This window comes from Eleutherodactylus coqui, chromosome 8 (assembly GCF_035609145.1).
Source record: "Eleutherodactylus coqui strain aEleCoq1 chromosome 8, aEleCoq1.hap1, whole genome shotgun sequence".
Taxonomy (NCBI): Eukaryota; Metazoa; Chordata; class Amphibia; order Anura; family Eleutherodactylidae; genus Eleutherodactylus; species Eleutherodactylus coqui.
This window is the reverse complement of record NC_089844.1, coordinates 60,976,696-61,000,457: the sequence shown is the minus strand read 5'-3', so window position 1 is coordinate 61,000,457 and position 23,762 is coordinate 60,976,696. Positions and strand designations below refer to the sequence as shown.

Genomic DNA, 23,762 nt, shown 5'->3' with positions numbered 1-23,762 from the left:
GGCCAAGTGCTTACTGGGGTCTCATTAAAATCAATAAGAGTTGTGTCTGCAGTTACCGACACTGGCCACTATACGTGGATTGGATCAGTGGCTTCTGCTCCATACTACTGTGTGTTATGGCGCTGACAGTGGGCACCTGACCAGCTGGGGTGCTGAGCGGTGGACCCCGGTCGACCAACTATTCATGACCTACCGCAAGGATAGATCATCAATAGTATTTGCCCAGAAAACCCCTTTAACTGTTCAGTTGCTGGTGGGTGTGTTAGCCGAGCAGGAACGTGACAATGTAGCAAAGCCGAGCAGGAACGTGACAATGTAGCAGAGCCGAGCAGGAACTGACAATGTAGCAGAGCTGAGCAGGAACTGGCGGAACAGCATGGAGCGCTTGTCCACAACCCCCGGATCGAATGCCATACAGGAGGTCAGAACAGCACTGTTAACAACATTGGGCACGGTGCACTGAGTGTGATCTGCCCCAGAGGAGCCTCCGATGTGTATATGAATTAAGGCTTCCAGTATTTAGTGCCGGATCTGCGACAGAGATTGCAGCGCAGATGTGAAATCGGCCTTAGGCCACCTAAATGGATTTGAATTATGGAATCCGTGATCGGCATCCGCGCGGACGATTCGCTGTAATTCTCCCATTGGAAGGCATTAACTTACGCAGCATTCGGGCATATGTGCGGATGTGAATTGTGATTTCCACGAGCAGAAAAAAAATCGCAGCATGCTCTATTTTAGCGCGGATTCAGTGCGGACGGGCTACATTGATCTCTACGGGAGCATTCGAATCGCAGTGCACCCGCAATTACATTGTAAATGGGAGCGGAGTGGTAGGCGGAGAGTTCGCAGGTTCCTAGGAGACAACATAACAAAAGGAACAAAAGGAAGCAGGAATGTGTGGAAAAAACAGCGCAGGACAGATTTTTTTCATTGTCAATTGCCGTAGCCGGGCATTGGATATGGGCACTGGCAGGTTCATTGCTCTCCCAAGCCAAAAGAGCAGTATGCCGTTCTAAGCACAGAAGCACAAGAGAATGTTGTCTGGGCATTAACCCTTTATATAGAAGGTATTTTTCCAGGGGGTTATATATCCCTGTGGAAAAAAAACGGATCACATCGGCGATCATCCGCGAACACTCAAAATTTGTTTCCGCGGTGGAAATCCGCTTGTGGAAGCCGATCTGTCCGAAAAAGCCATAACACATTAATTGAAATTTTGGAAAATTGTGAGGACTTTTTCACTTTGTATTACTGGTGCGATGCATGCCCACGTAATACGCAGTGAATGGCGTCAATAAACTCAATGGACTTTCATCGATCCATGCACATGTGGTATAGACACTGCGTGTAGATTCGCACAAGAAATAGATTGCAGCATACTCTATTTCTCGACGTACAACATAGCATGAGCCCTATACAGTTGTATAGGCAGATTATGCAATACATTACGTATGGGCGGTGTTTTCATATGTAACGCCACTATGAAACGGCCCGGGAATTTAAAAAAAAATACGTCCGTGGGCATGAAGCTGGTATTAGTGTATCTTGACGCCACCGGCCTGAGGAGTGGAGATGGGCTGAGGAGAAGGGAACGCCCAAGGATTCTCATTGGTAGATGCATACACACCCTCAGCGGTATGCCCCTAGGTTGAAGGAAGCTTCTAATTGGCTTTCCCTGCCCTCACTCCTCACATTAGACGTTCCAGTCCTGAAATGCCCAGAACCAACTATGATTTATCATTAGATTCTGTTTTCTTTCTTTCCACATCATAACCTGTAGGCTCTCTTCAGCATTTTGTATACTTCTTCACTCTTTACAAACTTATACATGTATGAAGTCGCTTGTGGTTTTATTCAGTGTTTACCCAAAAGTACACAGATACAAAATAAACTGAGCTTGCCGTCTAAATACTTGGACTAGGCTGCTGCAGCCAAGGACATCAGACCTGCACAGGCCGATTAATAGAAACATTAATGTTGACGTTGAACATTTCTGTGGTTTGCATTATTAAAGCTTGAAGGAAACCGGAAAGAAAGGAGAAGCTCATCTACCTTCTTATCTTTCACAGTCCTGATAGTAGTATGATTAGAAGCACTGCTATAGCCTACAAGAACATTTCCACCTAGAAAAATGTACTACCGTGTTTCTCCGAAAATAAGCCCTACCCCAATAACAAGCTCTAGCACAACTACATGAAAAAAAAAAAAACAATACACACCTAGCCGCCAGCGTCTGAGTCCCTCGCGTTGACGTCCAGGGCTGCGGCAAGCTGCCGTGTCCTCTGAGTTAACCTATCACTCTTTCTAGTGACAGGGCTTTGCATACCCCGCCTTCAGCAAGCGAGCGCTGTGAGTGGATCGAGCACCAGCCAATCAGAGCCAGCGCTCGATCACTCACAGCCATTCAGTGAATGACATTACTGAATGGCTGTGATTGGTTCATCGAGCGCTGGATCTAATTGACTGAGCCAGCGACCCCCAACCTTCCACTTCCCCCTGAAAATAAGACACTGTGCCTCTTTTGGGGCAAAAGTGTAATATAAGACAGTGTCTTATTTTCAGGAAACGTGGTAGTAAATCTCATCTGTGAATTTTTTTTCTTTTTGGAAAAGTTAGAAGACAATATTTTTACTGTTGAGGCAATCAATTGTCACCACGTTTTTGCAGCCGCCTTCACATGAGCTTATGTATATTTGCGCGTGCATGAGTGTAGCATTTTTACGTGTGCTTTGTTGCATGTGCCTCTTCATATTTTACTGTACCGTTTACGTCCATTTTCATACCACAAACAAAGGCACACTTAAGTATCTCTTTGCGTATTGTGTACACATTTGCCCCCCCCACCCATTGACTTCTATAGAGACCTTTGGTACGAAGCAAAATAGAGCATGCTGTGTTTTGGGGATGGGGTTTGCGCAGTAAAAAATATGCCCATTAAACTCATAGAAATTGTAGTAACATAGTATGTAAGGCCAAAAAAAAGACACATGTCCATCCAGTTCTGCCTATTACCCCCCCCCCCCCCCCCCAATGTTGATCCAGAGGAAGGCAAAAAAAATCCAATGAAGTGTAACCCATTTTCCCCCATTTTATAGGAAAAAAAGTCCTTCCTGACTCCATGGAATAATCTATTATTATTGTTAATGATTAGAGATGAGCGAACGTGCTCAGCCACGCCCCTTTTTCGCCCGAATACCGCGATTTTCGAGTACTTCCGTACTCAGGCGAAAAAATTCGGGGGTCGCCATGGCGGCGCGGGGGGTTGCAGCGGGGAGTGGGGGGGAGAGGGAGAGAGAGAGGGCTCCCCCCTGTTCCCCGCTGCTACCCCCCACGCCGCCACGCCTCTCCCCGCCCCCCGGCGCACCCGAGTACTTTTCACCCGAGTAGTGAAGTACTCGAAAATCACGGTGCTCGATTGCGAAATCGCCCTTACCGAGTACGTTAGGTCATCTCTATTAATGATTATAACATATATTGCCATATCACGCAAGAATTTGCCATCACCACATCCTCAGGCAGAGAGTTCTATAGTCTTACTGCTCTTACAGTAAAGAACCCCCTTCTATGTTGGTGTAGAAACCTCCTTACCTCTAGATGTAGAGGGCGCCCCCTTGTTACAGTCACAGTCCCGGATATAAATTGATGATGGGGAAGATCTCTGTATTATCCACTAATGTATTTATACATAGTTATTAGAGATGAGCGAACGTGATCGGCTCCGCCCCTTTTCGCCCGAACACCGAACTTTGCGAGCAATTCCGTGCTCGGGCGAAAAAAGTTCGGGGGTCGCCGTGGCAGCGCGGGGGGGTGCGGCGGGGAGTGGGGGGGAGAGGGAGAGAGAGAAGGCTCCCCCCTGTTCCCCGCTGCTGCCGCCCGCGCCGCCGCGCCTCTCCCCGCCCCCCGGCGCCCCCCGAAGCTTTACGCGCGGACACTGAAGTCCTCGGCAAAGCCGGTGTCCGGGAGCGTAAGTGTTCGTTAAGAACACGTTCGCTCATCTCTAATAGTTATTAGGTTGCCCCCCAGCCATATTTTTTTCTAAACTAGATAACCTGAATTTCGATATTTTGGTAACCTCTCTGGGTATTGTAGTCCGCTCATTCCATTTAATACATTAGTTGCCCAACCTTGTACCCGCTCATGCTCTGATATGTCCTTCTTGAGCACCGATGCCCCAAATTGTACACAATATGTGTGGTCTGACCAGTGACTTGTAAAGAGGAAGAACAATTTTCTCATCATGTGCCCCCAGACCTCTTTTGATGCACATCATGATCCCATCCCATCAATGGACTCCATTCTCTGTGTATTGCGCACATTATTTTCTGTCCATTTTCAGGGTATATTGACGCAATTATTTTTCCATCTGCTTTTCAGACAGAAATAGAATTTCTTCAGTTCTATATGAATATTCATGTGAGATTTTATCTTTCTTACTCGGACGAATAGTCTGAATTTAAAAAATGGCGGTATGTCTTATTTTGGTGCAATTTTCATACGAAAGTTTCCTATTGCAATCTATGGGTGCGTTTAAAAAAACGGATTGCACTTGCATCATGCGAGTGTGATTCGTAGTAAATGCATATAACCATGGCAAACATAATTAAAAAGGAAAGAGAATTAGAAAAGCGTTTTTTTTAATACACACGCAGAAGACGGAAATTATTTGGCTGGCTTTGCCGCAATGGAAAAAAACGTGAGATTTCCAACGGGAAAGCACAGCTTCAAAACCCACGGCACTTAGCTGGGGGGGGGAGGTTGGAGCCGCTTGGCCGCATGCTTTTCCATTGTGGCCGACGCTCCCATAGAGAGGAATCTGCGCCGCAGCGTCGGCTAATGCCGGCTTTGCCGCAACGGATTAGCCGTCCCGTGTGGACGAGATTTTTGACAGATCTCATCCACATGGCTGGCTAACCCCAAGATTAGCGGCCACAGGCAGATTTGCCACAGCGAAATTCCACACGGAATTTCCGCGGCAAATCCGCCTTGTGTGAACCCAGCCTTAGGCGGGTGACCCTACCCTATAACTGTATGGCAAATGACTGTGGCAGCTCGCCTGCAGTAATGCGCAGTACAGGTCTTTTGTTTGTATTTCCCGCACCGTTGCATAGTGATGACGCAGGTACCCACAGCCCGGGTCGGACGGTCTCCATTGAGATCAATGGAAAAAGCAGATGATTTACTTCTAATGTCAAACAAGCGATATTTACTGGTCGATTTATTGATTTCGAAGTTTTAAGTATTTCTCCTGGCTGTGCATCCTGTTATGCGGCCGTGATTATGAAAAAGCCCTAAAATGGGTGGACTACATAGCAGCGCCGCTCAATGCATCAAGTGGCTTTCAACGCTCATACTGGGGGAATCATAAGGGAGGTAAGTATAACATTTAGATTTCCGGACTCCACCGGTCACCTACTTTTAGTCTTATAAGGCTAAGGGCTCCCACACACTTGCGTTTTTTAACGCGAATGTCAATGGGACTTTCTAATGTTAAAAACGCATCGCACATTAGAAGGTCGCATTGACATTCGCGTTAAAAAAACGTAAGTGTGTGGGGCCCAAGTAGGTGATAGATTCACTTTGAAAGAACCTGTCAGGATATGTATCATCCTTCAGGGTGTGTTCACATGTGGCAGATTTTGCTGCAGAGCCACACCATAATCCACAGCATACTTTCCACTGCGGATTTCGATGTGGATCACCAGCACATTTCACCCTTTCAGGGCTTATTCAGATGAGCGTATTTTTAATCAGTACTTTGTGAGCCAAAACCAGGAGCGGGTCCAAAATACGGAAGACATGCAAATCTTTCCATTATACTTTTTTCTCCACTCTTGGTTTTGGCTCACGAAATACTGATGTCAACTATGCTTGTCTGAATAAGCCCTTCCTGCGATTCCGCAAACGGAAATTCCGTAGCGTTTCCTGCCTGTGTGAAGGCAGCCTATAAATAAAGAAACCGTGCCGAAACCATCTGCGTTGCCAAGGGGTCATAGTGGAAACAAACTCTATAAAACACTTTAGTGCTTGTTCACATCAGCGTTAACCCCTGTTAACCATTTCCGTCTCTGGAACAAAAAAAAACGGAATTAAACCTTTCCGTTTTTTTCCCTATTGATTTCAACTGGGTTTCAAAAACGGAAACGTCCATTCCGTTTCCATTTTTAAAACAGAACAAATTGCGCGATCTAACTGGCGCTGGTTGCTGTCGTTAAATTAAAGACCATTACAGTGGCAGTTTGAATTAGTTTTTATCTAGCTTTTATCTTTCTCATAATGGGGAGGCGCCAAATGAAATTTCGCACAGGGTGCCAATTGACCTGAGGCTGGCCAAGTATGTTTTTCTTGCAATTCACCGGAGTGGTTAGCTTTTTGGCAAAGGTCCTCTAAGCACAAACATCTATAACAAGAGTATCCATGCCTAAAAAATTGAAAACCATTGATCTGAGCCAAAATGTTGAATATTTGGTTGATTTCCCATGGCCTCAAGCTGATAGCAATGGGGTAAATTATGCCATTATTGCAACTTCTAAATATTTCATATGGTTCGAAGGCATGAAAGTTAGACAAGCCTATTTTGAATTGCTTTGCCTTGTTATACACAACTGCACGCATCCTTATTTCACCTGTTCTACGTAGAGGTACAACTTCTTTAAGACTCGTTCCCGTCCTACTAACAATTTGAAGGCCCAATGCAGTGGGGTAGTCTACTGAGGTGCAACCAGGGCTGAACATCTTTGTGGTCCATAGTCCACAAGCCGAACTGGAAGCTGTGGTTCCCCCCTAACTGATTGTTTGGAACTGATGGAGTAAAACACGACTTACTTCCTTTATGTATAGGAAGTAGTTCTTCACTCATTGTTTCCACAAGATGACATCTAGATACTTTTTGACTCTTTACATTACTGTATGCTATGTAAATATATGACCATTCTATAATAAGGGCCACATTCTTGTATTTTTCCTTGAGGTCAGTAGTTTCCAGTACGAGTGTTTACCAGGGTTGGACAAATGCCAGTTGCTATGCAGTCAATGCACCTTGAAACTTGCTGCTGTGGCGCCTTACAGTTCAGATTGTTTTCTATTGATGTCTATTGCCAGGCCAATAAAATGTCAAACTGGCTCCAGGAGTAGCGTAACTGGCCAATCTACATTTTAATATTTTTCACATCCATAGACTGTAATTGCTAAAGTGAAAAATAAAATTCCACCTGTATTCTTCTTCTTCGCTGACACGAGTACATATTCTCAGAGAAGAGAGTCAATATTATTATACCATTGTGTATAAAGTATTAATGAAAAAAGTTTGGTACCGTGTAGCCAGTAGAGCAAAATGTGATTGTTCCCAGCAAGAGAAACCAAGTAATCTTGTAGATATGATACCTTTATTGGCTAACAAAAATACATGATGTTATAGCGAGCTTTCGAACCAACGCAGGGTTCTTCTTCAGGCTTAAATGAAATAGATCCGAAATATTCACATTTTCTGTAGCTCTGTAGAGTCATTGTCACCATTCCTATCATTTCTCTTGCCATTTGGAGCTCACAATTGAATTTCACTGTCTAACACAAATTAGAGCCAATTTTGGAGGAAGCCAGTTGAACTACCAATATGTTTTTCTGTTGGGAAGAAAACCATTGCAGTCATGGCGTCCTTTTACACGGGACAGAATGTCTGCAGGATGCAGCACGGGTTCGGATTTTGTTAGTTGGTGCAGATTTTGTTGCGTTTTTATGCATAGATTGTATCGTTCTGTGTAAACAGGCAGTCGTTCACTTATGAATGACTACCTGCTTACTGTGAATGGAGATGGCCAAGCCAGAACCTCCATTCAGTCAGAGATCCCCGTTCCTGCATAAAAGCACAGAAATGATTGTTGGGACGACCTGTTGGATGTTTGTTATTCAACAGATCGTCCTGTGTAAAAGCACCCTTAAGGCCCATTCAGACACAACGATTATCACTCGAAAGATGTCGCTCAAGTGACTTTTGAGCGATCATCGTTGTGTCATTCACAGTGCAAGATGATTGCTCAAGATGAGCGATCACCCTGCACTGCCAGCGGAGGATGCAGAAGATAAACAGGGTGTCCCCGCTTGTCTTCTGCATCCAGCTGTTCTCCGCTCCGAACGCCCGGCTGTTATACAGCCGAGCGCTCGGAGCGGAGGATGCAGAAGACAAGCGGGTTGTCCCCGCTTGCCTTCTGCATCTAGCAGTTTTCTGCGCGGAGCTCTCGGCTGTATAACAGCCGGGCGCTTCATGCAGAGGATGCAGAAGACAAGCAGATGTTTTCTGCACGGAGTGCTCGGCTGAGCACTCCATGGCGGGTATGAAGAACAGAGCTGGACCGTTCTGTTCTTCATACCCTGCCTGTCATCAGGGAGCGAGATACAGCTGAAACAATAGTATCAGCTGTATCCCGCTGTGAATCCCTGATAAGGCTCCACGATGAGTGATTGGATAACGAAAACTGCACAATGTCAGTGCAGTTACACACAACGATTAGAGCTCAAAAGACTGCTTTTGAGCGATAATCGTTTTGTCTAAATGGTCCTTTAGACTTCCTTTATAGTTTAGACTGCCATACAGCTACTCTGAGGTTACCGGTCACAGCTCCCTCCAATGGACCACAACTAAAATGTAGCGTGGCAACACAAGTGAAGAAAAAAATTGCAGGTTAACATCATCCGTGGTATAGTGGTCTAAATATAATTTTGTAGACCTCAACTGGAATTGGGTTTTTTAGGCAACTGTATTTTTCCACTTCATAGCCTAGGCCATCAGTAAATCTCCTAGTTTAACATTCCATTAGCGGTGGTTTCACCTCGGTCCGTTCATCATCCTTGTGTAAAAGGGGAGTACAAGATTACAATATTTTTAACTAAGCGCAAAACCCGTCACAGTCAACCACTTCATTTATGTAGCAAGTAAACTAAATATATTTCATCTGATGTGTGTGAAGGTGGTGCTTTGGGTTTAGTAAAATGCCTTAATCTGTGTATACAGAGGGTCCATAGAGGCTGCTGTCCATAGACATGTTTGTGTAATCGAATACCATAAACTCCTGCAGCGGCGGGCTCCAAGATCGCAACTCCGGGAACATATTTTCACAGTACAAATGTTGTTCCACTTTTAGTCTTCAATTCAAATACATTTTTTTCCCAGTTCGTACGATTTCGTATCACGCTATCGTAAAGTAATCCCTAGTGGATTTTTGTTCTAAGTTTGATGTTGCAAGAGAGATGTTTTTGTCCTTTTCATGTTTGGTTAATTTTTACTCTGGTACCACTGATTGTCTTTTTATGTGCCCTCCCTATGGAGAGCTAATTTGTGCAGTCTCTAGACTGTCTGTATAAATCATTCCCTCATGTTCCCATTTGGGTCCATGCCTAGATAATTAAAAACACATGCTTTATGATGCGTCGCAATCCACCATAAATATGGTTACATTCCCATCATCCTGTGCTGTTCTCACTATGAAGAAGAGCAGACAGGAAAGCAAGTAGGTAATTATCGGGTATCCATATGGCTTTTGGGAGATACTTATTGAGATTTGGAAGAGAAAAGATACTTGATTTACATGTGGACATACTGAAAGCTTGGCATTGTGTTGGAAGGCTTTATGGTGCCCATACACATAGGCCAAACCTGCCAATTTTCGATGGGACCGATCAACTATCGAATGTATATGTGAGTGTCTCAACTGTCCCGCAATGGATGATTTCGGAAGAAAGAAGGATTAGGCATGATGAATTTTATTACAGGCCAAGCCAGATATATAGAGATTTTGTGTGTCTATATTTCCTTTTAGGTCAACTAAGTACATCCGATCCAGATGAGGTGTTTCGTATCCAGCTTGGACGCAACACGATAGATATAGAGAAATCTGGAGAAATAGTGTTACAACCAAGCTGGTTGCGAAACACCTCATCTGGATCGGATGCAATTAGTTGTCCTAGAAGGACAAATAAACACACAATAAACTAATGCAGAGAACACAAACTATAGATAACTAAACCAAAAGTAGCGGAATGGGTAATTTGACCCTAACTGTCAAACACAATGAGACCCTACCTAAAAGTGGACCACTCGCCCTGATGAGGGCGACCCCACATCAGGAGCCTGATTGTCCCTAGTTGGTAAACAGGGATAATTTCTACCACAGAGAGCAACAGGATACAGTCTAGATAGAAACAAGTATGCAATGAACCAGATAAAAAACAAAAGTAATATAGTCAAGAGATGTTGCAACACTGCTGAATATCCGTTACACCAAACAGAATTATCTGACAATGGAGTAGGATAGGAGCCACCAACTTGACCAGAAACACCTTCAGACTAGAAGTATGGCACCCTTAATGAGGAGTAGCCAGAATACATATATACAGACAGGTGCTCATTGGACGGCCGGAACACACACCTCTTAGGCGACCAATCCATCCACAGAGAAGAGCTCATATCAGGGTCTAGCACCGAAATTACATTGAGCATGCGCTGACATGTGGATTGCATGTCCAGGGCTGGCACCGTGATGTCACCCCAGTCGTGACCTGACATGGCTGGCGAGCCATGAATAATATATTTCCTCCATAGCTAATAAAGGAGCTATCCCGGATTAGTAATACATGGCTGCTTTCTTCCAAAAGCAGTGGCACACCTGTCTGCATGTTGTTAGTGGTAACTTTCTGGAGCTATATCACACCTCAATGATTGTTTGCTGCCTTTAGGCTGTATGCGCACGGGCAATTTTGTCGCATCGCGACAGTGCTACAAATCGCATGTATGTAGAGCCCATTCTTTCCTATGGGTTCATCCACATAAGCGATGTTTTGTAGTCTACTACGTTGCAAGACTACAAAATTGCGGCAAAATCTAAACAGCCGCGATTTGTTATTTTTTGTAGCCCATGTTCCCCTATGGAGGCTGCTGCTTTTGTTGCATCGCACGAACTTGTGATTTGCATGCAATGCGATTTTAACATTAGAAAGTCCTATTAACTTTCTCGCTACAAAATCGCACAATTTTATCGCGTGAGAAAATCGTGGACAGCAGCTACTAAATGCTACATTTTTCCCAAGAAAAAAGCATCACTGACGCTACAAAATTGCGTGTACATAGCAGCGATATCGCTGTCACCCGTGCGGATACAGCCTGATTTATGGGCACTTTTCGTAGGACTTACCATTAAGGCTGCCTGTCCACGGGCGATGATCCGCTTGCTATCGTAGGCTAACTATGGAAACTCTGTGCAGGCCGGTCCAATCATGGAACATCCATATCCTCAAACCAACATAAAATTGGACAACATTGGGTTTGTGACGAGGAGTGTGACCTTGTTGGAAGTATGGCCAACCATTCCCAGAGTATTGCCACATTGTCAGCAGCACATTATTGTCTAGAATGTCATAGTACACCTCCATGTTCATTGTTCTGACAGCTACAACAAATCGACCAAGACCATAATGGAACCTCCACCATACTTAACTGTTGGCACAACACACTCTGGCAAGAAGCGTTCCACAGGTATCGTCCATACCAAGTACATCCATCTGATTTCAAGATGTTGTAGCGTGATTCATCACTCCATAGAAAGTTCTTCCATTGCTCAGCTGTCCAATGGCTATGCTCTTTGCACTACTGTTGATGGGCTGATGAATCTTCTTTCAGAGAACTCTCACGAGACATTTGCAGGATGAATGAAGGGAAATAACATTTTGTAGTGTATCGGATATTAGTAGAAGGTATGCGCCAGAGAATATCTGATGCCATTGGGGTTAAAGGAGCCCCACTTAGTATTAACATATGTAAATAAATGCTACTTCTGATTCTTGCTCAGGTGTCCAATTATCTCTCAGCAGGATAGTGTATTTTGAGATCCTTTTAGGAGTATATGGAGGTTAGTAAAGGCAGTGTTCGTTCTGTAGATTTTAATGAAGTTTTAGGGCTCACGCCCACTGGCGTTTTTTTTTCTCTTGCGCTGCAAGAGCCAGTGAAAACAGTTGCCTCGCAGCGCAAGAAAAACTCTGTGATATTGCCAGTGTTTTCAATGGGGCCAGCGGCAGCAGCGCTAGCCCCATTGAAAACATAGGGAGAAAATCGCGGACTTCTGTGGCAGAAGTCCACCACGCTATCCCATTGCTTTCAATGGGGTCGGCGCTGCTGCCGGCCCCATTGAAAGCAGTGGTTTTGTGGCAACCCCCGCAGCATGATTTTTGAGGAAGGGCTTGAAATTTAAGCCTTTCCCTGAAAATCATCCCTAGCTGGTTAAAAAAAAAATTTACTCACCTCTCCGCCGCTCAGGCGCGTCTTCCGGCTGGCTCCCCTGCACCGCTGTCTAGCACTTTCAGCAGGCGGGGATTTAAAAATCCCCACCTCCTGAAAGGGCTGTGCTGATTGGCTGAGCGCTGAGTCAATTACAGCCAGCACTTAGCTATTCATTGATGAATGCCGCTGGCTGCATTGAAAACACTGACGATATCACAGCGCAAGGGGGAAAAAAACACCAGTGGGTGTGAGCCCTTAAAGTGATAAGGGGAATTTTGGAAAGTCATTTGCTTCACTTTGCTTTGCCATATGTCTGCATAGACAGAGTGTGTCCCCCGTCTTGGGCTGATCAACATTCCTTCAAATAACACTGCAGTGAATGGGGCACATATTCATGGCTGTGTGCACGAATGTCTTTGCCCTGCCTTTAGAAGTGTGGTTAACTATGCAGTTTCAATGCTCCTTGAACCAGTAAGGCCAAGTTCTTGAACACACAATGAAATGCAAAACACAGTCATTAAATGCATTCCTAATTAGTGTATTCAAAATCTAGTTTAAATATGCCTGGACTGCAGAAATATTAGGGGGTCCGGGACAAAGATCACATTACTATGAACCCCATGCTAATGATCCCAGTCATTTTTGGAATGGGTGAGCAGAATATCTAAGCAACAAGTAAAAGCTTCAGAAGGCATTAAACAAGGTTTAAGCATGCAAAACAGTGTGACTTTCTGGGATGGCCTGGTTTTTTTTCTTCTTTTCCAAAACAGCCTTTTATATAGCAAATTCAATGGGTTCTCCTACAAAACACGACTTATGCAGCCTGCAAAGTACATGACTAGAAACTTTATTACACCGACCATTTTGACCAAATTATCTTTTCTTAGTGTGAAAGTACTGAACAGAATGAAACAATGTAACATATTTTACCTAATTGTATCCATAGTATCTCAAGTCACAAGAAATCAGCCACATTCTGTAAATACTACCACAATTATACCTTTCTGCATAGAACTGTTCATGAATGAGTCCTTGTGGCTGAGAAAGCTATATAGCTCATCTTGGCATATAGTTATATGATGACATTTATGTTCCATACACACCAGATGAAACCCACAGATTTCACCCAGACCAACTAATGTGCATGGGGGTATCCCGATTCTCCCCCAATGGCAGAGAAAGTAGGATCAGACATGTCGAATTTCAATATGCCTGATCCTTTTATTCTCAAGGGAGATAAGTCACTGAGGGAGGTTTCTGGCAGCGATTTATTCCCCTCTTCTTATTGACAACACCTACACGCTCGAAAGGGCCAAAGTTGATGTATGGGGAGGTCGAGGGGAATAGTGGTCAGGCAAGTGAGTGCTTATCCGACAGCTATCTATGGTGTCACTGAGACATGTCCGAGAAAAGGAAAGGGTGACCTAATTGTAGGGGATATTCATGGGCCAAAAAATCCCCAGCGGGATCTTTCACATAGACGCACATTATTACACATAACACAGCGGAATTTGGCGTAAAAAATCTGCCCCAAAATCCACACGTCTAAATGTGGATTTTAACCCTTTCCAATCCACTGTCTGACATCTTCAGACATCCTGATTGAAGGCTGTACAGCTCCGATGACTGAAGACATCCAGCAGGGTATTCTTACTGTATATTACTGTCTGCTCTGTTGTCGGGGGCCTCTCTAGCATGTCACATACTGCAGTACAGGCTCTAGTCAGCAGATGGCGCCATTGTATAATGGCAGAAAGAGAAAGCCCCCTAGGAAACCCTGAATCCAAAATTGGATTGCAAAGGGTTAATGCGTAATTGCTGACAGCATTAAGCCACTTTCAATATTGCATCTAAGGGCGCCCACCCACTGGCGTTTGCGATTTTCGTGCGTGAAAAACATCGCGTTTTTTGCCGCGTTTTCGCGGCGTTTTCGCGGCTTTTCCATTAATTTCCATTGACTTTCATGGGTGCATTAGGAGAAAAATAAGGACACATATGCAACTGACAGTTCCTATGTTAAAAAACGCAACGCAACGCAAAACGCCAGTGGACAGGAGTACATTCAATTCTAATGGCTCTGCAGGAAAAACGCAAAACGCAAAGAAAAAAAAATCGCCAGTGGGTGGGCGCCCTAAATCTGCACATTAGACATATAGAATTTGGTGTGGGTTTTTCCATGGGACGACAAATTCTGTTGTGTTTGGTGAAACAATTTGGCTTGTGTGAAAGGTCCCTTACAAGTCTAACAGAAATATGCATTAGCCTACCTTAGGGCTCACGAACGTATAGATAGTTCTGCAGCGTTTTACCGGTTGCGGGGTTGCATATAAATTGCCGCCCATATATTGTGTATAGACAGTGTAGCATACGCTGCCCATAAAAAGGAATAGGGCTCACGCTGCGTGGTGCGCCGAGAAATAAGCATGCTGCAATCTACTTCTCACACGTATCTATGTGTACACGCTCATTTAAAGGAATCCATGAAAGTCCATTTACTTTCATCGACTCCATTCACTGCATGTAACGCCCGTGGAGATGAGCCCATACACATAGTAATTGTCTGTGGATATTTAAAGGGGTTGTCCAATACTTAGGGCGGCTTAAAACAAGCGTATTTGAGCAGGTTTTTGCACATGTAAAATATATATCACAATGCGTAGAGAATAGAACCCATTGATGTGGATGAGTTCTTTCACAGGAACGATTTTTTTCGCATGCATTTTGTGCAAAAGAATCGGACCTGCTCTATCTTTCTGCGTATTAGCACAGCAAAGTTCCCATAGAAATCTATGGAAGGTCCACTGCAGCCACTCGCTGGCCTCAAGTAGGTGGCACTAGACCTGAGGAACTGTGAGAGGGTGACTTATGTTTTTGTAACTTTGTATGCCATCACCTACCCTCAGCCATTTTTGGTAAGTGTCGGAAAACTCCTTTAAAAGTTTGTTTAGTTGATTGTAAATGGTAACAGCAACAGAAACCAATACATTGAAATTAATACCTAATAATCCTCAGGTGCAAGGAGTCTAAATTCAAGACTGGATTGGACTGACAGTGGTTATCTGTAAGGATTCTGACTCTAAAGACTGTCATCACAGAGTTTGGCTGCATTATCTATCCTGTTCTTATCTATGTTCCTTTAACGTCCACAGTACAATATTAAAACGTCTACCTATAAGGCTATACTCACACAGGCGAGCGCGATCTCAGGCCAAGAAACCCAGCCGGATATCGCACTTCTCACTCTGCGTTTTACCCGCAGATGCAAGGCGTCTTTTATGCAAAAACTCCTTGCATCACATCTGTGGAATTCCAAACCTCCAGCACTAGTTTTACGGGCATGGGAGGATCGGAAAATGTTTCTCATCCAACACGGCATGCGATGTCTTTTATTTTCGCATTGAAAGCAATGGGCGATGCGTTCCGAGGGACACGGAAAAATAGTGCAGCAATTTTCTTCCCTGCAGCATCACTGTGAAGGAAAACATCGCCCATGTGCGCAATGCACAAAACCGTCATGAGATTCACGCTCGTGTGATGTATTCTTACTAGAGTTGAGCGAACTAACTCTGTGGAGCTTGATGCTCGTTCCAGTATTAGCGCACTCGATGGTGCTCGATACTCGAACGAGCATCACGCCGTGTTCGGCCTCGCCCCAGTTTTTGGCTCCTCCCCGCTGTGACGTGCCTGTTTTGGCCCCTCCTGGCCGCAACGCAGCGCGCGTGTCAACGACAAATTTTTTGGCTGGCTGGAGAGAGAGAGAGAACGAGAGAGAGAGAGAAAACGAGAGAGAACACACACAAACCAAAAAAAAAAGCTCAGCACCCGGCGTCCCACATACAAAAATGCTTGAGTCTCCCATTGTAGCCAATGGGGTTCATTACTCGAGTAGAGCTCTCGAATTTTACGAAAAGCTCGACTCTAATAACGCGGACCCGAGCATTTGGGTGCTCGCTCATCTCTAATTCTTACTTGTTTTGGTTTGTGGCATTTTGGGGTTTGTTTCTCTAATGAAGCATGCTCTGGATATGGAGTTTTTCTCAAATACTTCTCTTTATAACTTAAAAAACATCAGAAAAAAGTTTTTTTTTTTAAATGTGTCAAAATAAAAAATGGAACAAAACGTTTGTAAATAAATGCCGAATGTGTGATGTTTTCACAAGTGTTTCCAAATGCAGATAATACAACACTGAAGGGAAGGTAAAGCTGCTACAGTAAAACCGGTTTGCATTAAGCGGATTTTCTACCTTGCGTTTGCACGCACTTTTAGATCTGTGCCGTTAATGTTTGGGTTTTGGGACCAACTTATTGGAGGTTCGCTGCGGAGGAATGCGACAAGGCAATGTGTTTCCTGAACGCAGAAGGAGGGGTGTGATGATGGGGAATAGTAGTGTGTGGGGGTGTAGCTTATTGGAGCCGGAGATGTTTATGAACGCTGGAGCCTGGATATGGCCCAGCCTGGAGGCAGGCTGTCTGCTTCCTCAGTGGCTCTATCTGCTGCACGTCAGAGGAGAGAAGGAAAATGGATTAACCCTTGGGCGAAGGATCTTCGTAATGCTTGGATCTCCGCGTGGAAAAGCAATTAAGTTAGATTGTTAGAACCGTATTTAAACCCAGGGTGATCCCTCAGACACTTTTCTTTATGATGTCAGGGAAGGAGTTTTAAACAAGTTTATATTCCAGTTCAAAAGTTTTCATTGTTTCTTTTTCAATAATTGTAATTGCCAAGTTTTGAAAACAAAAATATGCAAACAATTTGAAAGCGGTTACATAGTAACCCAGAGAACCGTAATAATAAACCGTAGTCGGCGAGGAAACTGACTTCGGCGTGACTGTTACATTAAGGTTATTATAGCAAGAATAACAAGGTCAGTATTGACTATTGCAGAGCAATTTCTAAAATGTAGGGTGGCTGCACACCAGCGTAATTCGCACGCATGTGTTTTTCCTGCACATTTCGGTCACGCAAAAAAAAAAAAACAATTACGCAGCGTTCTCTATTTTACGATTTGTGCACCATAAGTCAATACGGATGCACAAATGCCCAAAATACGCTAGGAGATGCGTGAAATATTTCCTAATTGCGCAGGAAAAAGAACACATCTGGAGTTCATTAATTAGCTATTTCAATCTGTGCGTATTTTTTGACCTTGCGCATGGAAAAAGTGCAGTAAAGTACGCCGATGCGTGTGCAGGGAGAACGCCGCTCTAAATCTCCACCAGTCAGCTGTTGCCCAGGCTGACACAAAGTGTAGACACAGGGGCGTAAGTAAAGGCTCAGGGGCCCTGATGCAAAAGGTGAGCTGGGACCCCCCTCTATCTGTACCCGTACCCATACCTAAACAATGCTGCACAGAGACATAACTTGAAGCTTCTGGGCCCCAATGCAAAGCCTGTAACAGGGCCCCCAACTATAATGCTTTATTCATAGTACTGGGCTCCCTATATGGAGAAGAAAGGCCTTATGGGCCCCCTAAGGCTCCTGGGCCCGGGTGCAACCGCAACCCCTACACCCTCTATAGTTACGCCCCTGTGTAGACCATGCTGAACGCATATAGTGCTGTCACAATTGCAACGACCCAGGGTTGGTACTGAATTCAGTGGGGGCTATTCCTGTAGTACTAAACTTTTGCTTCCAGCACTGTCAACACTGACATCTGGATCAGCTGATTTGAAGGGTTCTTGAGCGGCAGACCTCTGGCGATCAACTATTAACCCTTTCCAATCCACTATCTGACGTCTGAAGGCCTTCTGATTAAAGGCTGTACAGCTCCGATGTCAAAAGGCGTCCGGCAGGGTATTCTTACTGTATATTACTGGCCGCTCTGTTGTCGGGGGCCTCTCCAGCATGTCCCATACTGCAGTACTGGCTCTAGCCAGCAGATGACGTCGTTGTATAATGGTAGAAAGAGAAAGCCCCCCTAGGAAACCCTGAATCCAAAATTGGATTGCAAAGTGTTAATGACCTATCCCGAGGATAATAGTCCCAGAGAACTCCTTTAAGAGTGGATTTCCTCCTTGTGCAGGTCCAGTACATCTCAGCCCTTGTATATCCCACACACATTTTTCCTAAGCTAAACTACCAGAGTTTATTCTCGTTGTGGTCATGGTAGTTTTTACAGCAATTTCGCGCCAAAAAACGCTGCCAAAAAGTTGGAATAAACCACCAGTCACAAATGACTTTGTTATCTGTAGTTCTTGAAATGTTGCGTTACAATTTACGGGTTTTTTTTTTCATTTAAACTAATTGCATTTTTTAGATGTGTTCTTATGCATTCTAAAGATACTGAAAAATGTGGAACGGCGACACTATTTTTAGTGTGATTTTAGCCAATGTTTTTGAAGCAACACTGCAATCAGTGGGCAGCACAGAAAACCATTGAAAGGATTTACAGATCTATAAATAGGACTCGCTTGTTATTTTTGTGTTATAATGAATGTAGTCTGTATAGCTACATCAAACCTGTTTCCTTTTAACCTTTTCGCTATATGATGAGACTGATCTAAATATGTAATTATGCATGTGTGGTTATGCTAAATACTCCCGCAAACTTTAATCCAGTCCAGATTTTTCTGAACACTGACTCTTCTGAATAGTGCGGTTATTATTAAGGGAGCGTTCCCCCAGCGTTTTTGTACACACTGTTGGTTTTTATCTGAGGGGTTTCATCATAGCTGCCCGAAAACAGCAGTGTGACGGAAACCCCGAATGGAACCATTCACTGTCATTAGTAAAACGGACACCATTTGGGTGTTCATTTGACAAGGATCCTGTTACTTTCTGCTATACAGTATAAATATTTCACAGGACATCAAGGAATATCAGTCCCTTGATATGACTATATAAGCGCTGCACAGTCAGCACGAAATAAAGGAGTCGCAGAAAAAATGTGATGTGTCAAAATCAATAAAACATAACTTTTATTTCACCAAGTAAAAACAATGGAAATACTTCTACACCCTATTATGTCTTACTAACTATACAATAGATGAGAAGCGGGGTAACCGCCCTGAAAAGGACGGCAATGTATGGGAACCCTTGAACTATCTATTACACCCTAGTTAAGGAAAAAATGGAAACACATTTGGAGCATCCTCCTCCAGTTTAAGGGTGCATTCACATGAACGTATATCGGCTCGGTTTTCACGCCGAGCCGAAATACGTCGTCCTCATCTGCAGGGAGGGGGAGGCTGGAAGAGCCAGGAGCAGGAACTGAGCTCCCGCTCTCTCTCTGCCTCCTCTCCGCCCCTCTGCACTATTTGAAATGGGGAGAGGCGGGGCGGGGGCTGGGCTAGATTCTCGGAACTTAGCCCCACCCCCGTCCCGCCTCTCCCCCATTGCAAATAGTGCAGAGGGGCGGAGAGGAGGCAGAGAGGGGGCAGGAGCTCAGTTCCTGCTCCTGGCTCTTCCATCCTCACCCCCCTGCAGATGAGGACGATGTATATCGGCTCGGCGTGAAAACCGAGCCGATATATGCTCATGTGAATGCAGCCTAAGGGATATGTGCTCCATCTACATGCATTATCCTAAATGAATATTTTTTTAACTATTATTTCTTTATTGAATTATAGGGCATTTTGGACTTTGCTGTATGGTATATAATCTGTGGTTGATGATTCTTTTATATATGAAGTAAGGATGTTCTATATCTTATCTGTGGTGAGCATATAATGCTGTGGATTTGGTTAAGTACTGTTCAGACATGTGGATGCAATCTATTAGTATACACATGACGGTGACACCTGGTTTGTTGGGTCCCTGATGAGTCCTTATAACTTAAAGGATGAAACATGTAGAATGATTGGTACTGTCTTTGACAATTTACATAAGTGTCGTCATTTTTTAAAATATTGTTGATACAATAACTTTACCTTTTTGAATGAGTTATACCATCTCTTGATTTTTTTTTTATTTCCATGGGTGCTGAATCTATTTGCTTAGATTGTATTTTGCTGACCAGATCCTTTTTGAAATTTATCGTTTGTGGGTCCTCCCTGTGTTTATATTATTCCCTTAACTAGGATGTAGTAGGGCGATTAAGGGATATGTTCTGTTGCGGCGTTGTCCTTTTCAGGGCAGTTACCCCGCTTGTCACCCATAGCATAGCTACTGTGTTTCCCTGGAAAATAAGATACTGTCTTATATTAATTTTTGCCCCAAAAGAAGCACAGTGTCTTAATTTGGGGGGGAGGGGTTTTCTTAATGCTTACCTAGTAGGCGCCATCCCTCTTTCTCTCTCGCCGCTCTCCAAGTGCTGCAGCAATCTTCCGTCACGTCCTCAGCGCTGAAAGAGCATTCTCTTCCAGGTAACGTGGGTTGAATACCTCGCCTCCAGCAAGAGAATGCTGTCATTGGCTCCGGACCACAGCCTGAGCCAATCACAGCCGGCGCTTGATGAGCCAATCACAGCCATTCAGTGAATGACATCATTGAAGTTGCAGTCCTGAGCCAATCACAGCATTCTCTTGCTGGAGGTGGGGTATTCAACCCACGTTACCAGTAAGGAAGAGAATGCTCTTTCAGCGCTGAGGATGACAAGGAAGAATGCTGGTTCGTCTGTAGAGCAACGAGAGGGACACGGCGCCTGTAAGGTGAGTATTCTTTTTTCATGTAGTATACCAAGACTTTTTTTTCGGTGGAGGGCTTATATTTCAAGGACCCCCCTCCCCCCCCCCCAAAAAAAGAAAAAAAGTCAGGGTAGGGCTTATTATCAGGGTATGTCTTATTTTCAGGGAAACACGGCAGTAGGACATAATAGGGTATAATAGTATTGCCATTGTGGTGTCCATTTTACTAATGAAGGTGAATTAATCCGTTTGGTTCTGTTGGTAGGTTCTGAGACGGTGCCGTTTTTTACAGAACCCCCAGACGGAATTCCATAGCGTGTACGGAAATGCTTTGTGAATGCTCCCTCAGTGTATCTCCATTGTTCTCAAATTCTATTGAGAAATGTCACTTAGAGCACGCATCTTTCAATTAAAAAAATACATGTCTGACCAAATGACTAAGGGAAGACTCAAAAAGGAATATGCATGTGGGCTGTCATGTTTTATCTGCGTTTAGGAGCATCGTTTCCTTCATTTACTAATCCAAGTAGGCAGGCACAGAGGACCCAGAGGCATGAATATAGAGAACGGATGTAGAGGTGCAGTGGTAGTGGCAGAATCCAAATGTAAATCCAAAGTAGAGATGTAAAGGTGCATCATATAGGCAGAGATGCACTTTAAGCGGTGGCATTGTGATGGTGGACAAGATTGATGTGACTATGTAGATATATTACAATGGACCGGGGATTCTATTGCGAAAACATGGAAATATGTTTCACAGATACATGAGGTTTTCTACATTAGAATGGTTTTCAGGTGACCTCATACAGCAACACTCGAGCTAGAAACCAAAAGTCTCCAGACTCCATTAGTCAACATATGTGCAGCTCTTGTTATTCTTCATGTCTGGGAGGCCCTGATTCAGACTTTGGACTTGGCTCAGGGCCCTGTACCTTTATCAAACAACGTGCTCCCTTTCTACCTTGTTTCGGCTACAGAACAGGAATGGAGTTAGACATGAAGTGGAGGCAAACCGCCTTGGGGAATGCATGGGAAACTAGACCACCCTCTGACATGGCAGATTTGTTGCAGATCTTTGGTGTGGATTGTGTATTGACAAGTTACAGTACAATAGATGGGAATGGGGTTTTCAAAACTGTAGCTGAAAAATCTGAGCAGATCTCAGGGCATGTTGCAAATTTTCTAATTTGTAGCGCACTTGTTATTTTGCTAAATTAAAATAGATTTTATCAGCAGATTTTGCAGTTGATTCGTGGCAGAATCCCTGCTGGAATATTTTCATCAAGTCTGTACATACCCTTAAAGTTCTGGAATTTTCTTCTTTTATCGTCATGTCGCTTTTAGGCCCAAAAGTATTTGATAATTTCTTAGCATCATTATATCTGTTGGAGTTTTGTTTGTCAGATACGGAGATTTAAGTTTTCTGCATAGGCACAATTTTAAAACCTGACATCCTGGATTCAGAATACGATGCAGCAGATGGAGTAACACAATTTTACAAAATTTCTTAATCAACACAAAGTGACGCACATGAAGTGAGCGATAATGGCAATAATGCTTACATACTTAAACCTTTTTACTTGGGCCACCTGCACACGAATAGGTCAGATTCCGCAGCAGAATCAAACCCTGTGCCCAGCCAGCGTCCGCGCATATCTGTCATTTCTCTTTTTTTCTCTGTACTGCGGATGGCGGCAGTGAGCCGCCATCAGGCATGTGCAGTAGGTTTTTTAAAAATTTTTTTTCAAATGTTAACTTTTTCCATGCCATCGTTAGGCGATGACGCTGGTATTCACGACATTCCACAATGTCAATAGTGGAAGGACTGCGGGTCAGGCAACTTCCGAAAGAAGCCATCTGTGCGGACACCACACAAAAATGGAGCATACTACGATTTTTATTTTTCCGCTTGTGAAAACCGCAATTGGTTTCCGGGAAGGTGCAAGAAGAAGCATGCAATGAATGGTATTTGCTGCGGTATCCACCGTGCAGATGCCCGTGCAGATCACATTTTCATGCGAAGCAACAGAGAGGAAGTCGTGGGCATATCGCAAAATGCTCGAAGTTTTTGACTACCAATTTCGGATGCTACAAAACATCGCAAATGTGAAGGAACCCATAGAAAAGCATGGGCTTCACATGCATGCGATTTGTAGCATTAAGAAAATCGTGTGACTTTGTAATGTATTCTTTTTTTATGTAGTGTAACTAGGGGTTATTTTTGGGTTCGACTGTTTTACTGAGGCAGATCTGGTCCAAAACTAAAATACCCTTCACATATAAAGGGTATTTTTGGGGTAGGGCTTATATTTCAAGCCTCCTCAAAAATTTGGCTAGGCCTGATTTTCGGGGCAGGTCTTATTTTTTGGGAAACAGGGTATATATGCAGATTTTGGTGTGGATTTCTGTGATAGCAAATTCTGCAGTGTCCTGTGGAACAACTTGCATCCATGTGAAAGGTCACTTATGCCTCATGGCCACAGCCAGGTCAGATTCCGCCTGCAAAATCTCACAGCGGAATCAGACCCGGCGCCCCCTAGACACCCTACACTTACCTGTCCGGATCCGCCACGAGAGTGTCAGCCGGCGAGCCGGCATGCATGGGCAGTTCAGCGCATGACGTGCTGACGCTAGGTTAAGACGCATATTCCCGCGATACTTCTGCTGTGCCCACAGCGCGGAGTATCGCGGGATGGACAGCATCCATTGACTGCAAAGGAAGCCGTCCGTGCGTTTTTCCGCAGAAATTAAAACATGCTGCGATTCTCCCCCCGCGAGTGGAAAATCGCAGCTGATTTCCGCTTGTGGGCGGGGAGAATCGTTTTACACAGTATATCTATGGTCGGACATTGCTGCGGAAATCGCAACTGGTGTCTGACCGCGATTTCCACAGCGATAATCCATCCGTGGGCATTCGGCCTTATGGAGATCA

General features: G+C 44.2%; 1 protein-coding gene across 2 annotated transcripts in view; it reads left to right on the top strand.

Annotated features, from left to right (window-relative positions):
- The window catches only part of BMPR2 (bone morphogenetic protein receptor type 2), a 172,073-nt gene that overhangs the window by 75,912 nt on the left and 72,399 nt on the right, over positions 1 to 23,762 (top strand). The window contains exon 1 of one of the 2 annotated variants that reach the window (XM_066575703.1): positions 20,836 to 20,854. The exons of the other annotated variant lie outside the window; for it this stretch is intronic. The gene's annotated coding sequence lies outside the window, so the exon portion shown is untranslated. Of the gene's footprint in view, positions 1 to 20,835; positions 20,855 to 23,762 lie in introns of those variants that run through there. 2 annotated transcript variants of the gene reach the window in all.